Source organism: Condylura cristata, unplaced genomic scaffold (assembly GCF_000260355.1).
Source record: "Condylura cristata isolate star-nosed mole 26May11 unplaced genomic scaffold, ConCri1.0 scaffold00015, whole genome shotgun sequence".
Taxonomy (NCBI): domain Eukaryota; kingdom Metazoa; phylum Chordata; class Mammalia; order Eulipotyphla; family Talpidae; genus Condylura; species Condylura cristata.
In genome coordinates, this window is record NW_004567116.1 from 16,610,681 (window position 1) to 16,628,002 (window position 17,322).

Genomic DNA, 17,322 nt, shown 5'->3' on the forward strand with positions numbered 1-17,322 from the left:
GAAAGAAACTTCCCTGGAGCTGGGTCTAAATCACAGAAACACTTCACATGGGTTTCAAATCCTGGGTTTAACTACAGGCTCTCGTACTTGTTATCGATGCAGTTAAAAAATCCTCAACTTTTATGTCCACATTTCTTTGTATATAAAATTGGATGATGATAATACTAACAAATTGACTGGATTAATCTGAAATAAGTGAAGCAAATATGCCAAGTATACCCTGTAGCAGTCAAGGCTCAATAAATGAAGTTGTGTCTGGAGATATCAGAACTGTATTTGTATTCCATGGCTGCTCTAGTATCTCCCTGAGAAGCTACCAGAACTCACGAAAGGTCAATTTTCTATAAAACAGGGGAAATCATCATCTCCCTCCTAGACCTGTTTGTGACAATCAGTGAGAAGGCTAAATAAAAGACTTACACAGTCCCTGACACACAAAGTTGAGTAGCTGTCTACATGGTGCTTAAGCTCTTCCCAGATGAGTATCCTTGCTGTTTCTCCACCTTCTCATCTAGAAACCACAGAACTCTTTAAAATACACACACACACACACATACACACACATACAAATATATATATTTAAAATTTGCCATCTTGATCATTTTTAGGTGTGTATTTCAATGGCATTAAGCATATTCAACACTGTTGTGCTCATCACCACCATGCATTTCCAGAATGTTTGCATCTTCTCAGACGAAGCTATGGAACATAAAATAAGAATGTCTAGTTCTTCCTCAAACTACCATCCTTGGCCCCCAATGTTTCAGTCTCTATGGTCTTGACTACTCTAGAAGTCAGACAAGTGCAGGCAAACCATGTGCCTCCTTTTGCAATTGTCTTATTTTACATGAGTGGCTTTAAGTTTCAACTTCATGTTTCATAGTTTTAGCAAGTGTCAGCATGTTACTTATGTGTCAGAATTTCACACTCTGACCATTCCTTTTTAAGCTCAAGTTCACTTATGGTTCCTGCCTCCAATTCAGACCTGTGAAAGAGCAAATTTCCCCAAAGGGAGACACAGCAGCTCACAGACAATGAGTACATACTGATGAAATATAAATGGCTTCTTCCTGATTATAAAGAGACATTGAATTCAGGACAATTGGAGACAGTTCCCAATTCTTCAGAAAGCCACATTATCACCCATTGCTCCTTCAAGGAGGGATATGTTTTATGCAGGAAATGACTTTGTTGGGCTTTGTATCCCATAGGGTGGGGCAGGGATGAAGCAACAGGCAGCCTCTAACCAATGTTTACTCCAAACAACAGTACTGCTCAGCCATAAATCTGCATTAACCCAGTCACCTATCTCTGAATCCACACTCTAAAACACCCTCCTGCTCTTCTCAGCTGTCATAAATCTTTCCTCAATCTTATTCACTCAAAAAAAAAAAGTGTTGTGAGTTCAAAAGTTGCTGCCTCATGCTCATAAGATGGCCTAACCTAGCCCCGACCCTTGCCCTGGAGACTCCTGCCACTCACAGACTCCCAGGTTGGGCTCTGGAAAGCTCACTCTACTCTGGGTGGTGAGGAGCTCACCCCGCCCCGGCCCCAAATGAGCCTCAATGGTGTTTGTAATGGTGGAAAACTAGAAACAACCAACACATCAAACACAAGGAAATGAGTTAAATAAATTACAACACACACATAAGACAGAATAGGATGAAAGCCATTAAAATCACATTGAAGAACAAGACATGGACATGTGTTCATAATCCTATTGTATGTGTGAATGTGGGCTCGCACAAAAATGCGTGTGTGTGTGTGTGTGTGTGTGTGTGAGTCCCTTAACTACAGAATAACTTAACTGTGGAATTACTGTGGCTTTTCTTTGGGGGAGGGGGGATTGTCTGTATTTTTTACAGAAAATATATATTATTTTTGTATATATGATTCCTAGGATTGTCATAAGAAATGACCACAAATTTGGTGGCTTACGGGAACAGAAATTTGCTCTTTGACAGGTCTGAAGCTTTGGCTGTCCTTGCCAAAGGCTCTATGGGAAGCTCCTTTCTTTGCCCCTTCCAGTGTCGGGGGCCTTAGCTTGATTGGGGGCCACCCCAAACTTTGCCTCCATCATCATATCATTGTCTCCTTTTCTGGCTGTATTCTGTGTATCAGTCTCTAAACACCCTCTGCCTCTCTCTTATAAGGATACATGTAATTGCTTTAAGGGCCATCCAGATAATCTAGTATAAACACTTTCCTATCAGGATCCTTAACTTAATCACACTGTGTTCACTCTTTAATATAATGTAATAGCCACAGCTTCCAGGGATTAGTATGTGGCTATGACTTGCGGAGTTACCTTTCAGCCCACTACATTTGATAATCAATGAAAAGAAATTATATGTTTTTCTTTCAGATATTCATGTCTTTATGCATTATTTCAGCCCAGCACCCAGTGCCTGGCTCATGAAAGATGCAAAGTAAATATTTGTTGGCGGGACAAATAAACTACTTCAGTAAGTACTGAGCAAGAAATGGTAGGTGACTTCTTTCCTTTGTATTTTTTCTTTGTTATTTTTTGCTATTACAAAACAACCCTATTAGTTTTCAGATTCAACCAAAAGTTATTTCTTTCTTTTTATTTTTTTTTTTAAGATTCATTATTTATACATTCAAAGCTGAGTACAGGCCAGAGGTGCAGGGATGAGAGGATTCACCAGAGACAGAGTGAGGAGCAGAACAGGCAGATTGACTGAAATACACTGCTGAGGGGAGCAGCAGGCAGGTCAGGAGAGGTCTGTCGCACCATGTAGGTCACCTCCCTGGCCAGGGATCAAACTCATGCTGCAGTGACTGCAATAGTTTCATAGTGCTGTGCTTTAACCCATTGTGCCACCAGGGAGGTCCCAGGATTTCTTTCTTTTTATCCAAGTTCAAGTAATTGTCTCTTCAAGGTCAAAAGTTAAAATCTCCCTAGAGGCCGATAGTTAGTATAGAAGAGAAGCCAAGTCTCTTTGGTTTAGGCTCCATCCTTGGAAGCTAAATGAACAAATAATCTCCAATTTATGTCTCCTCCTGCAGTAATTTCCTTTTTCAGTCACCCCAAGGTAACAAGTAGCCAAGCACTGATATTTTAAGAAAAACTCTCTCCTAGTATCATGTTCTTTTCTCTCACCAGGACAATTGATGGAAATGACACCTAGGGCCAAGCACCTAAGAGTAAGTTATAGAAGGATTTCTAACAATTATTTAATCCCATTTCAATTAATAACATTGTACTTCTGCAGGGTCTAGTTCAGGAATGACAAATAAATGAACCTATGGCCCGCCTGCCACCCTCCCCTCCAACACACACACACACACACACACACAACACTGCTTGAGGTACTCTATGAGCAAATCAGCTCCAGTGGATTCTTACACATGAGATGAAAGTGATTTGCCATTCCTCATGTAGCCTGTGTTAGAGAATATATCTTCATCCATCTACTGACCAATATCTATTGAGCTCCTAATGCATATAAGCATTTATAACCTAGACATGGATTCAGAAAATGTACAAAAAAGATACAAGTTAGGCTGTGTTACAGGCCAAACAGGTAATGGATCAACATGCCAAAAGAGGTTGCATATCAGTAAAGATTCACAGGGCAGAAAGAAGGCTGCTGGAGGAAATTAGATTCTCAGGGACCACTGAAGAGAAATGGAGTAAAACGGAGAGAAAAAATTTAAGCTTATGTTTTAAAGACGAGTATGATTTAAAGTTCAGGGGCAGACAGGAACACCTAGGATGTCTAAGGGAATGGAAAGCAAGCCAATTTAGCCAACACAAGTTCATTCATAGACATTTCAAATGTCACCTTTGCAGCAAGGTGTTCCTTGACCAATCCAGCTGAAACAGGGATTTGCTTTTTTTCATGGTCACCTAGATGTCAACTCCACTAGGACAGGAACCTTGTTTGCTTTGTGTACCTCTGTGTTTCAGCACTTGGAATAGGGTCTCATAGTAGGTGATTAGAAAATACTGGACGAATGAAAAAAGCAAGGGATGAGCAAGAACTTAATTCAAATTATTTGAGCTCAATTGTTCATGCCCTTGAATATCAACCAAAGGGCTCGGTCTACTAAAGAGTATTCGGAAGGGTCTCCCACACCCACAAGCCCTCAGTCCCCTGCCTACTCTCCGTCCCTTTCCTTCACCCACTGGACTAAGTCAAAACCAAGAATCCAGGTTCAGTGCATACTTAGATCACTGGGTAAACACTTGGCTTTCTTCTTTCTTTTCATTTTGTAAACACATCACACTGAATTTGGTGTTTTCTTGAAGATAATTTGGAAAGTGGAACCACTTTAGGATTTGGAAGAGGCTGGAGTGAGAGCTTTATACACAGGCGATGTTTATTGTAGAAGAGTCATCATCAAAGTTTCCTTGGTTTGGATAATAAATTAAATGGTCACTCAACTCGTGGCGCTTACATGCTATGGAAGATGCTCACCCACATAGCACCTCTGTACAACTTAAACAAAGGGCCCCGCCAGGTAGGCAGAGCCCACAGGTACCAGTGGGACGACTCACTCTCTCCATTGTGCAAATCCCATAAAGACATCTGTAAAGGGAAGATGGAAGCCAGTCCAGGACATTCAGTTTCAAAGGCACCGCTCAGGCTGGATGGCTACCTCCTCACCCTTTCTGCATACAAGGATTTGCAGTCTGGGGGTACGGGGAGAGGGAGGGATGTTTGGGTATGTTATAAAAAGACACACACAATGAGTAGTCCAGATTCCTTGGGCTGTGAGCATCCTGCACAATTTGCTGGTACCCTGAAGATGATCAATAAGCAATATATATATATATATATATATATATATATATACACAATGTTAAGTATTAGAAAATACTGTGAAGGAAACCAGCACAAAGGATGGGGCAAGAGTGGGTGGGCAACCAGATTACTGATGTTGGCAGCCACCATCTGTAGTGTGGGCTGTGGTGTGACGTCTCCTGGAGCTGAGCACGCAGGCCCCCTGATGGGAGGTGCTCTTTTATTAAAGGTGGCCAGGAAGAACTCCCTGTGAAGATGGTAGGTGATTTGACACTGAATCTAAGAAAAGGAGACAAGAGTGAAAGCTAGTTGGTGGGAGGGGTTCAACGCGACATGGTAGCTGGCTTCAGGCAAGGGCTTGGAGAATGGTAAAGCTAAAGAAGACAGCAGGTTTTCTTGCCTGAGGAACTAGGAAAATGTCACCTCATGTGGCCCAAATTACTGAACCTGCCAGGAGTGGGTGGTGCAGGGAAAATAGAAAAGCAGAGTCCCTTCTCCTGGGGAGCTGCTTTCATAGTTGTACTGGTGGAACATTGGTGGGGGTGGGAGGTGGGGGGTTGTTATGCCAGTAGGTGTTGCTAGAAAAAGTTGCTCAAGTAAGTTTGAAAAATGTTGGGTTAAACAAAGTGAAACAGGTTCCTTCACTGGGAGATGTCTCCCAGCTTTTACTAGGCTAGCCTGCTTTGTGAATCCCAGGCCAGGAATACAGATGGCAGCCACTTCGCTCTTAGCTGCCCAGGGCCATTTTTCTTCACTGGACATTTCACTATTCCTCCAGGAGGAAACTGTGCCCTCGCCAAGTGCCAAAGGGCCAGAACAGAACAGGTGATGGGGAAAGTAGAGCTGGCAGAGATAAGGGCATCCCAGGAGGACAGAAAGTTCCATACTGTGGGACCCACAACGGCCACAGGACAGACCTGTCCATGATGTCCACAACGACCGGCTTCACCTAGCTCCACTGGTAACCTCTGAGTCAGCCTCCCTCAGGGCCAAGTTTAGCCTCTGACTGACTGGATGAAGTGGTTGTCTGACCTCCCTGGGCCTCCACTTACCCTTCTATAAAATAGGGATAAAGATATTGCCCTCCCTCTCCTGGGTGGCACGAGGCACTGGTAATTACTATTTGGCAGGGTGCTCAGGTGCTGACAAGCTCTGTCTGACACATTTCTCCTTGGCTCCTCCAGACGCCGCACCTCACCTCCACGGGACACCTCAGACCCCGCAGACCCCTGCCTCACGCTCAGACCTCAGCAGCAACAAGGTGTCTCTCTGCCGTCTCTCTGTCGTACATACCATCAAAACAAGAGACTCACCTGACCTCTTGCCAACAACACCTGGGCACTGTGGAGGTGGGAGACCCACCTGCCGGCTGCCACTCCAGGACCCTGCTGCACCTGGCAGGCTGTTTGGGGCCGGGACACCTGGAGGAGGTGCCACCAGCCTGGAGACAGCCATGCGGTGTCCTCACTGAGGAGGTGGGCCCCGCCCTGCCGGGGCCTTCCTCAGACAGGGTGATGACAACGGCAGAGGACCTGAGCCCAGCCCAGCCAGGCGGGACGAGCGAGCTGAGGTAGGTGCTGTGAGTCTGGGTGCATGGAGAAGAAAGGGCACCTGCAGGGAGGGGAAACATTGACCTGTGGTGGGAAGAGCTACTTATGCCCCAGTCTTCCCGCCAGGGGAGAAAAGGGGGTGTCTTCTGTCAATTTTCAAAGAAACTTTGACGTTCCTATACATGCATGTCAACTGTCCCATCGCCACCTCTAAGGGGCTGGCAAGTCTTATGAAGTGCGATGGGCTTTATTCCCCTCGAATCAACCTGCAAGATCATTTTCTGCCTGTTAATAAGGAAGACTGGGGATTCAGCAAAAGTGGCTCGTGGCACCCTAGGGTATGGGCTGGAGTCTCATGGAGATGCTCAGAAGGTGATGAAGCAAAGCCTGGCCCCAGGGGAAGGATGGACAGGAGCGGGTGTCGGGTCTCAGGCGTGCCTGTGGAATGTCAGCGTGCCCACCTGCCGACTGGGCACGGAACAATGTTAAGTTCTTTCAGCAGACTGGTGGCAGAATTTATTTGCAGGTACTGGGTATTTTGACTGTGACCAGTTGTTAATTTTGGTGCTCATCTTGCTATTCAGGCCAACACGCCTTCTGCCTCTTCCACATGCACCCCAGCAGATGGCTTTCATCTTTAGTGCAAGTCAGCGGCTTGTCCATGCATAAGACAGAGCTGAGACCTGTGCAGATGTTGATCTAACTCTCCAGCTGCATGAGATTAAAGTCATTTTAAAGCCAAGATACAGAAAGGTACAGAAAGGGGGAGGAGCTAGTCCGGGGGAAAAGGGGGAGCGGAGGGTGGGGGATTCGATTAGGGAATGACGTCCAGCTCAGTTAGGGTTCCTCGCCTTCTTTAAAAGCTACAGTTCGGTGATGGCACACGGGTGAATTGGTGGTGGGAAGACCATGGGGATTACAACCAAGATGAAAAAATGCACAAAATGAAGAATCGTATAAAAAATAAATTAATAATTTTTAAAAAAGTTCTAAAGTTGATATTAAGGACAGGAATATTATTAATATCAAAATTAAGTAATAACTATTGTCTGTTAGAACTCGGAAACTTAAAACAGCTGAAGGGAGAAGGGAAGCATTGAGAAAATAGGAAACAAAGCTTGGGGATAGAAAATGAATAAATAAAAGCCATAGTTCTCTATAGCCCTAGCGTGTTACCAAGTAACTTGTCCATGTCAGAGGAGCCATGCAAAGAATCCCTGGCATGTCGTTAACCTCATTCCAACATGTAATTAGTCTAAAAGGCCTCCTCGCTGCCTCCATTCAGCGTTACATCATAAAGAATCAGATATTTTACTATTTGTAGGATACCATGAAGACATTAAAGCGTTAATTATGGCTCATTGGATCCCCTCCCCAAGAGCCCAAGATTCAGGAATTAAACTCTTTACTTTCAAGTGTCAGTCTTCAAAACAGCCTTCAAGGCTACTTCCTCCATGGAGTCTTGAGACTGGCTCTGGTCTGAGAGCAGATCCACGGATGAGCAGTGGTGGGTCGGAGGAGGTCACTGGATGTGGCCCTTTCTCCCACTTTCAGCCATGTGTTTTCAGAGATAGCATCTGCAGAGCATCAGAGAGAAAAAGAACCAAGGAGAGCTGAAATCTACTTAGCCTGCTAGTTTCACGGGGGGAAGCCAGCTAAAACCATGTATAATCTCTGAGCTGGAGAGACCAACAGAGTACCCAGGGTTCAAAGGGAGTTCAGGCCTAATCTGGATGTTACAATCTGAGCCGATCTAACCATGCAGGCTCTGAGGACATTATTATCAGTCAAGTGTAATTATAGATAAAATAGTTTTATTAATCAGCTTCCTAAGGGGACTGTGTTTATCTGATGACTGTGCGTATAATGCGTGCATGGCATGGGGGGAGGATTGCTGTGTGGTTGTGTGGGGTTGGCATATGGAAAGGACAGGGTGACTGCTGAGGAGTGTGGTGGGTAGAGGAGGGCATGTGGCTGGAGTGGTGTTTAGGTGTTAGGTGGGCTCTGTACTTGGGGCATCGAAGGACCTCTGGTGGCACTGATGGATGACGTGTGTGTGCACAGGTTCGCACATAAGAACTTGAAATCATGCTTCTATATCTTGACTTTGTCATTACTTCCAAACCAACAGAATTTTCCATAGTCATACACAGCTGGAGTCGATAGAGTTCCCAGTGGCAGGTTCTGCCTGTAGGTGTCCTCTTTAGCCACTAATTGTCAGCTAGATTTTCCAACCTTATCTCTAGACCTATCTCAGCGTGTTTTCAGTGTCCATTGCCATAAACCAGTTTCTCAGTTGCGAGGGGATCCTGAAGGGCAGCTCTCCTCCTGCGCAGAGTTTGGCCTGAACTGAAGTCAACTCCACTCCCCTGGACAGGAGAAAAGGATCCATGAGGCAGACAGAACGGCGTCCCCCAAAGAGTTCTCCAGTTCTCATTTGAACTTGGTTAAACATGTGTGGTCAGGTGGATATCAGGTAACACTTGGAGGCGAGGTTATCTCTACAGGGAGGGATGCAGGCACCGCCCAGGGACCGTGGAACAGGCCCAGAGCCAGCCTGACCATCTCTGCCCTTCCCCTCTGTCTGATCGCAGCACTAGGAACCGCCCTCTCTCGGCACAGGCCAGGCCTGGTGGCCAGTTGTGCAATTCATCACTTGCTTGGGCTGGAAGCTTAACCCAGATGGGTTATTTCCTCTTTCAAACAGGCTTGTATAATATCTGCCTTCTGCCTTAATACAGAGGCGCCACCTAAATTTTTCCCAACGAGATAGCTGGAGTCTGGGATGGACACAAGTCCACGAGAAAGCCTCCCTAGCTTTCCCTCCCACAGAGGCAGGAGGCAGCCATTTCCCCAAGGGACCTGCAGAAAGGTGGACTTGGCCAAGCCCCACTCACTGGGCTTATGCAGAAAGATGGAGGTAGGCCACCTGGGGCCTTCCTGCCCACATGACAGAACTGTTGACCATTCTGTGAAGTGAACTACTGGGATTCTGGGAGCTTCTTTGCTCCCAGAAGGCACACAGGGGTGAAGGAATGAAGCTTTTATGGAAAATTGTTCCAGTGAAGAAAATTAAGGAGGGGTCTCCCTGGTGGTCTAGGGGTTACCTATCAGCGCTATCACCAATAATGGATGAGTTTGATCCCCAATCAGGGAGATGACCTGCACAGCAGACCTCTCCAGTCTTACCAGTGCTCCCTTACTTAGCTATGCATTTCAGTCAGTCGGTCTGCCTGTTCTGCTCCCGTCTCTGTCTTTCTCAAACCCCTGCCTCACCATACCTCTGGTCTACACCCCAGTTCTTCTGCACATAAAGAAATTTAAGGGCATTTAGCAAATACAGTGACTCTCTCTTTAACTCTCAGGGTTGATGATGAACTTTTGCTTTTTAGTCAGATAAGAGACTAAAAATCAACAATGGATAGATAAACACCTACTATGTTCCAGATGCATACACAATGCATTATTTTAATTCAATTAGTGAGAAGTGAATTTTATCGTCAATTTGCTCATTAGAGAACTCAGGTTTGGATAAGTTTGCTGACAATAATAATGATAATAATAAATAAGAATAGTAGCCTCACCATCATTTATTGATTAATATTTGCTGGGTATTGAGCATAGTATGTCTGATGTAACATTATCTCATTTAATCCTCACCAAAACACTACAAGGTAGTAATCCATTATCTAGGTTTTTAGATGTGACTTAAGGAGACTTAAGGAGATACAAATTAGCGCTAAGACTTGAACCCCTATCTGTCAGACCCAAAACTCAGTCCCCACTACTGTACAGTTGTCTTCTTGTCTGGCTCTTGCTCTTAGCCCCACCATATTTCTCTGTTTAGTCCCTGCATCCCTGAAGATATGCTTCAGGTTCAATCCTTCCCTGGTTTTTGGAACCAAAGGGAGCATTGTAGACATAAAAAGAACCTGAATCCCATTCATATGCCTGGAGAAGACTTCAAACATGGTTTCAATGAACAAGATGCTAAAGACAGTCATGTCCAGGGTCACAGAAACCTTCCTGCACTTGAACTCCAGTAGCTCAGTCACAGCTCCCTAAAATGCCCCCCTTGGACACGCAGCTTGGGGAAAGACACTTCGTTAGAGGAACCTGCACAGGGTTGCAAGGTCAAGGCACAGATGAGGTTGTCCCAAGGACCATGTTGATATGAACCTCTGGGAGAGGCTGGCAAGCTTCCTAAATTTGAGAGCTCTCCCCTCGGTTGTATAAATAAAAGGAATCAGTGGCTATCAATTAGGATTTGAAGATAAACTGAAAAAAGCAGAAAGCTTCATAACAGTGACAGATGGCAGTTTTGTAAGAAGAACAATGCCTAAAATCTGCACCAATCTGTTTACAGCCCAGATTGTTTCTGTAAATTAGCTTCTGAACACAACCGAACTTAAGAAATTTCAGAACGTAATCAAAACTTAAGGCTTTTTAATGGCAATTTAACTGTAATTTTTTTTAAATGCAAGAAAACAGCAATCAAGAAAATGTTATTTCACAGTGGAAGATTATCTAGTAACAAATAACCATATGATCCTAGAAAAACAAAGGGGTAAAGAGTCAAAGAAAAGGCAGTTTTCAACCCAATCTCACCTGATTACCTTGCACAAATTCACCCCTGCAGAACACACAAGAACTGAGGCCTCCCCAAACTCAAAGTCCCCTTCCACTGGTCAGAGATGTAGCTCATCCTTTTTCAGAGGGGCTTTTGCCCCAGGCCCCACCACTCAAAACTTTCCTCACATGTGTAAGGTTGAGCCATCTTGCCTAACAGGTACTCACCTCTCCTCCCGCACAGCTCCAGCTTTGGCTTGACTTGAAGAAGCCTGCTCTTCTGTCACCCCAGACACCACAGAGCATAGTGGGCCATGGCCTGGAATTTGAGTCAAGCAATGCCAGGACTGAATCTGGGTTCTGTCTCTTGTTAACTGTGTGACCCTGCACTGACCACTGAAGCTCTTGAGCCTCAGTTTCTCCTTCTGTAAAAAGAGATAAGATCCCCCACTTCTACCCTTCAACTTGGCACATTTTCAACTGTCATGTTGAGCACAGCATCACAATTTTTCATAGCTCCAACTCAAATGCCCCATTTTACTGGAAGCTTTTTCTGATTGGTCCAGCCTTTATTGATCTGCCACTCTGAAGTCCTCTGTCCCCTAAATCAATTTTGGCTTGAAATTATATACTATCCCTAAATGTTTCATTCATGAATTTTCTCTTAGTGTCTATTCCTTAAAGGTCACAAGTAGGTCTTAGTCCTTTTTATATTATAGACAAGCCTTGCTTATTCTATTTTGTATTGTTGTCTTTAGCAAATTCATATGTTAACATTTCTGAGATCAGGATAAGATTTATAGTGTAACTGTATATTTAATATCATGTTTCTGCCCCAAGATGATTCTCTAAACCCATGATATATGTGGTAATCAACAGCATCTTAGGAATAAGATTTGTTTGATCAGGCTAGATTTGCATGGATCCACACAACCTTCCCCCAACATCTCTCCATCCGTGTGCCCTCTCCACACTCTACCCCTTGGCTAAAGACCTGTCTTTGGATGACAAGTGACAGAAGCATGAGCAGTAGAGTGTGAAGATGCAGCAGTATGGACACACACATCCAACATCCGTTAAAGGGGAGGAGATTGAGATTCCAATACTGAAAGTCACCAGCAAGTCCACCTATATGAAGCTCACCGATGTGAAGATTAGATCTTCGTAGATTGATTGATTAATTGATTGATTATCTACTGAGACCTAGCCATCATCATTGTGGCCCCCAGATCAACCAAGTTCATTAGGCATGTCTGGAGGGAAAGACCCATCCAATCCCAAGAGTTCAACAGCAACATCATTAGCAACACACCATCCTCTAACCAACAATATAGACTGGCCATAAAAGTCAATGTTAGCTGTTTATAAAGTTGTCAGTTCCAGCCACCCTCTCAGAAAGCAAGCCCTCACACCTTCCTGGGGATTGCGTATTTGGTAGGAAAACAACGAAAGAAAACTCTGTTGTGAAAGCCCTCCATTAGGGAAAACTTCTCTTGGCTGGTCCCTAGATCTGTGCCTTTATACAGCCGTTATGGCTTCAAATTAGTTTGGATTGACCAAAACACAGAAATCTGGACTAGCTGAACTTCCAGTATCCTTATGGGAAGAAGAGAGACTAGAAATATAGTCATGCAATTGGGTCAGCTGTTTCAGACACCATCATTAAGCTTTATAACTACAGAATCAATATTTTTAACCTTATGCATACCTTTGCCAACCACTGATACTGCCATTGTTTAACTTGCATCATGCCTTCAGTGATGGAATTCATATACAGATCCATTATGTCTGTGAAGCTCAAAGTCAAGAAAGGGCTAACAGGGGAGCCATCTCACTGTTGCTGTCCACTGAACTGGGCTCCAACGCCATAGGATAGACAGTATAGAAAGCTAAAGGATAAGCTGCATAGAAGAAATAGGGGAGAGATCCCCAAATAGGAAATAAAGCAAAGAAACCTGCACGTACACAGTCAATGGGAATTACTTGTACTTAAGTCCATGCTGGGTGTTTAGGAGACTTATGTTTACAGCTCTTCTCCTTGCTTTCAATGATCCTGCCAGCAACCTAGAAGGTACCAAATGATAGCATAATGCTGAAGTTTGTGGGCTCTGTTGCCATCCTACCTAGGTTCAAATCTTATTTTGTTCTACCAGCTGTGTGATATTGGGCAAGTTACTTGAACTCTCTATGCCTGTTTCCTCATCAGTCAAATTTAGATGGTAATAATGGCACCTACCTTGTGGGAATGATGCAAGTATTAAATGATTTAATGCACATAGCATGCCTAGACAGTACCCAGCACTTAGTAAATGTCTGATAAATGGTAGCGATTATGATTATTCACTGTAGAGGAGCAACATTATGCTAGTTGGTACAGTAGCACTCCAAGATTAGGGATCTCAATCAACATTTTCATTTTTCTCCACAGACCATAATAGTTACCACTTGGTGAGAACTTATCAGGCACCAGAAATCATAATAAATACTTCTAGATGAAGAAGCTGGTGCCTTGAAAAGTTGATGCCTCTTCTAATTCTTCCAGGAAGCAGGTGATAGGAGTTTCCTCTTGTATATACTCACAAAAAGCTTTCTCATTCTTAAATGTTTGAGCTAATATAACAGAAAAACAATGCAATTTCTCCAACAGACACTTTTTTAAAAACTGTCAGGACAATAGAGAATTCCCAATCCAAAGCTCATATATGCCACCATCATATTGTAAAGCCTTCCTGCTAGTGGAATCATCTGTGAATGTATCAAAATTTATTTTTTTAAACCATTTTGCTTTCTTACATGTTGTTTCTTCAGGGTGGGGCAGTGAGGAGTGTTTTGAAGGTGGCAGATTGGAAAATGGCAAAAAACAACTAAAGAAATAAAGCAAGCAGGCTCTAGGAAAGCATGAACACCATTATACTGAATAAAAAGAGTTGGGGAGGAGCCCCTGGTCTTACATCAGATGACTTGTCTTAATTTATTTCTAGGACATATGGGTGTACTATGTGTATGCTTTGTTCCAAGAACCATAGTAGTCTCCAGGGATACAATGAGGTTCCAGAAGATAAGACTGTACCTGCAACAGCCATGGGACCTTGAACCAGCAGAGGGAAGGATCCCCTCTGAGGCCAGTGCTGAGGATAGTGAAAGGAGAGAAGCCAACCTGAGCTCTCATTTCCAAAGGTGGCTTGAACAACCCAGGCCTGGCCCTTAGCCAGCTGGGTGACACCCAGCACGTCTGTTTCTTCATTTGAAAAAGAAGCCAGTGAGAGCCATGTCCCAGGGTTACTATGAAAAATAACAATTTCTCAGAGTTACTGTGAAAAATACCCAACTAAGGCAGAGCAGGGTCCTAGCATTACGCTTAGCACAGGAGAGATGTTTCATTTATATGAGATTCCCACCTTCCTGTTCCCAACCAACCACCCCGAGAGTACCCAGAGGCTGGTTAGACGATAGCTCCTGAGAAAGGCAGCCTGGACTTAAATATTTGTCCTCCCACTTATTAACTGTGTGACATTGGTCAAGTCACTTAAACTTTCCATGACTCAGTTTCCTCATCTGTAAAATGGAGATAATAAGCAACTATCTCATCAAAGATGTGTGAAAATTAAATGTAAATGAATGTGTTCAAAGATCAACAGAGGAGCATGAAAGTTTTTAAAGCTGATTTGAGCAAGCATTGATTTCTATCTGGCAGCAGCGAACCAAAAGGGCATCCACCACCATGAGCTAGGAGAAAGGCTTTCACAGAGGAAACAGAGGTGTGGCGTAAGGAAATGACTGATTGGCCAGAGTGTATAAGTGGTCGCCTCATTTGGGGACGCCTGTTTGAGCTGGTTGATTTTAAGTGTCATGTTTGCTGGTACAAGTGCACTTGCAGTGGACTCTGGCTGGGATCTGCTCATTCACACTCCCAAGGCATTGGAACCACCTCGGTCTTCCCTTGTTGAATGACTTTAGCCAATGTGACAGGTGGCAGAATACACACTTAGGGTCCTTCCCACTCCCTAGATTTTAGCTCCTTTACTTCATCCAACAATACCATAACGGATGTTGTTTTCTCCCATTTTATGGACAAGAGAACTGGGATGCGGGCTCTCAATGCAGCCTTGCAGGCTCACCCAGCCAGCAACCACAGCAGAATTTAAACCTAGGACGTCACCCTCTAGAATCAAGACTTAGTCATTGATTTTTTTTTAAATTCACTGAAGTAACGTTAGTTTATAACATAATGCCGATTCTGATGTGCAGACTTACATATCCATGGTCTGTATTTGCCTACTTCTTATAAGCCTACTTCTCGTTACCTATTGTTAACATGTAGTTGAGGCACCAGAAGAAAGATAGACTGGCAATTCTAAAATGCTCCGTTCCTTCTTCTGCCCCTTCTTTTCAATCCCCAGTTCCCAGCTCTTCTCAACCACTAGCATCCCTAATACAATGTTTAAAAGCTTAGGGTTTGATATCATCCAAGATCCCCACTCTAATCAAATGTAGGTTCAATGTGATGGTTAGACTTAATTAGAGTCAAATTCCTCTTTTATTTTGGTTTTATCTTAATCATCCCTTTTATCCACTGGTCCAGAGGCCTATAATTTCCCACAAAGGCACTCTGAGATGTGGTATTATGCATTCAGGACCACGAGACAAACAGTTTGTTGATATACACACCCACTGCCAGAAAACGTGTCTCTGAAATTATTGCAGCAGGACACCATAGAAAAAAATGTCATCTCTCCAAAAGACACTTTTCTGAAGTAAGTTGTAGAACAACGCGTTTTCCTTGAAAATCTCCCCAATGAAAAGAAGGTACGTGTGAGATCCAAGCATAGGATTTCAGAAAGCAGTGACTTGCAGGGAAAGTGGGGTAAGCAGAAGCATCAAGATCCCCTCATCTTGGAGGAGGAAGAAGCAATCACTGAATTTTAGAGCTTAAAGGTATTTCAAAGTCCATCTAATCCAGTTCTTTGCAAACTCTTTTTAAGTGCAGATTCTTTTGTTCAAATGAAATCTTACCCTGAAGATTTATATAAAAGCTGAAGTGCTCTTATTGTGTCAGAGGGGAGAAGTCTAGGGCCTCACCCACTCCACTCCCATCTTCGCACCCCCCAACAGCTCCTGTGAGGAACCCCTGGGGTTCCTCAATTTGAAAATCACTAATCAATTCCAACCTCTTCCTTTGACCGCTGGGGAAAATGAGGCCGAGAGATACTATCCCACTAAGCCTGAGTTTATGCAAAAAATCAGCAGCCAAGGGGACTGACTCCCTTATTTTTCCTCAGTGATTTTTCCATGATGATACCCAGAGTCCTGGAGTCAATTGCCTTTTGGTTTCTTCAGACCATTGTTTGTATTTGTGTGTTTGTGCCCAGGCAGGCCCAGTGTCCAGTGTTCCCAAGAAAACCTAACAAACCAGTCCCTGCCTCCACTCTAAAGCTAGGAGTCTGCGGTTTGGACACAAAGTCTCAGCTGCCCAGGAGAGCCCAGTTCAAGGCTGATAAACACACCCCAGTGACCACCCAGGACTGGGCAGTCCGTGCCTCTATGGGTCCACTTCTGCTTTCATGGGGAAGAACTGCAGAGCAGGTGACTCTGGGCAAGACATCTGAGAACTGACATCCCTCAGCTCCCCCTGCCCCACCTATAGACAGATAAATCTTTCTTCACCTATCAGTAAAGAGGAAGAGAAAGAGCTCACCACAGCCAGAGATATTAGAATCTGAATAAGCTGAACTAAGTTAATAACCTGTCCTATCAGTACTTTAGTAGGAGACTGTTTATATGCCGACTACCTGCTGTCCCCTTCCCTGCAGGGGAACAGTGGAGAAGAGGCTTTCTGATTAACATTATCAAGGAAAATGCTCCCACCTTAATGTAAACAAAGGCTTATTTGTGGGTCCCATTGTATGATCTTCTGTGACCCTCCCAGAGCCAGAGGATTGCTGCTGCGATTTGCATTAGAGAGATGAAAAGTTCCAGAAGCTGAGTTAAGTTATCCAAGGTGACACAGCTAAAAAGTGATGCACCTGGAATTTGAAACCACAACCATCTAGCTGCAAAGCCTGTGTGCATAACCACTGCACCGTCCTGCCCTTCCTCCTGGCCACAGGGGGAGAATGGTTAGACAAAGGTGCAGGACTCAGCCAGCGCTGGAGGGAGGCTGCAAAGACAGGCACCGGGACTGGGTTTCAGAGTTTCTCCCGGAGCTTGCACAAAGGAGAATTCCCAGTAAACTCTCTGGATCCTACAAAGCTCCCAGAGGCAAGACTTCTGGGCTTGTTTACTGATCCCCCACACCCCCAGGCCAGGGTGGGGGCTGGTGAGCTGGACACAAAAGCAGGATAAAGGTAAACTTTCTGCATGTGAGAACCATTCCCCCCCCCCCCACTCCAAGGAGCCGTGTCACACTGTATGTCACCGTCATCAAAGGGGCT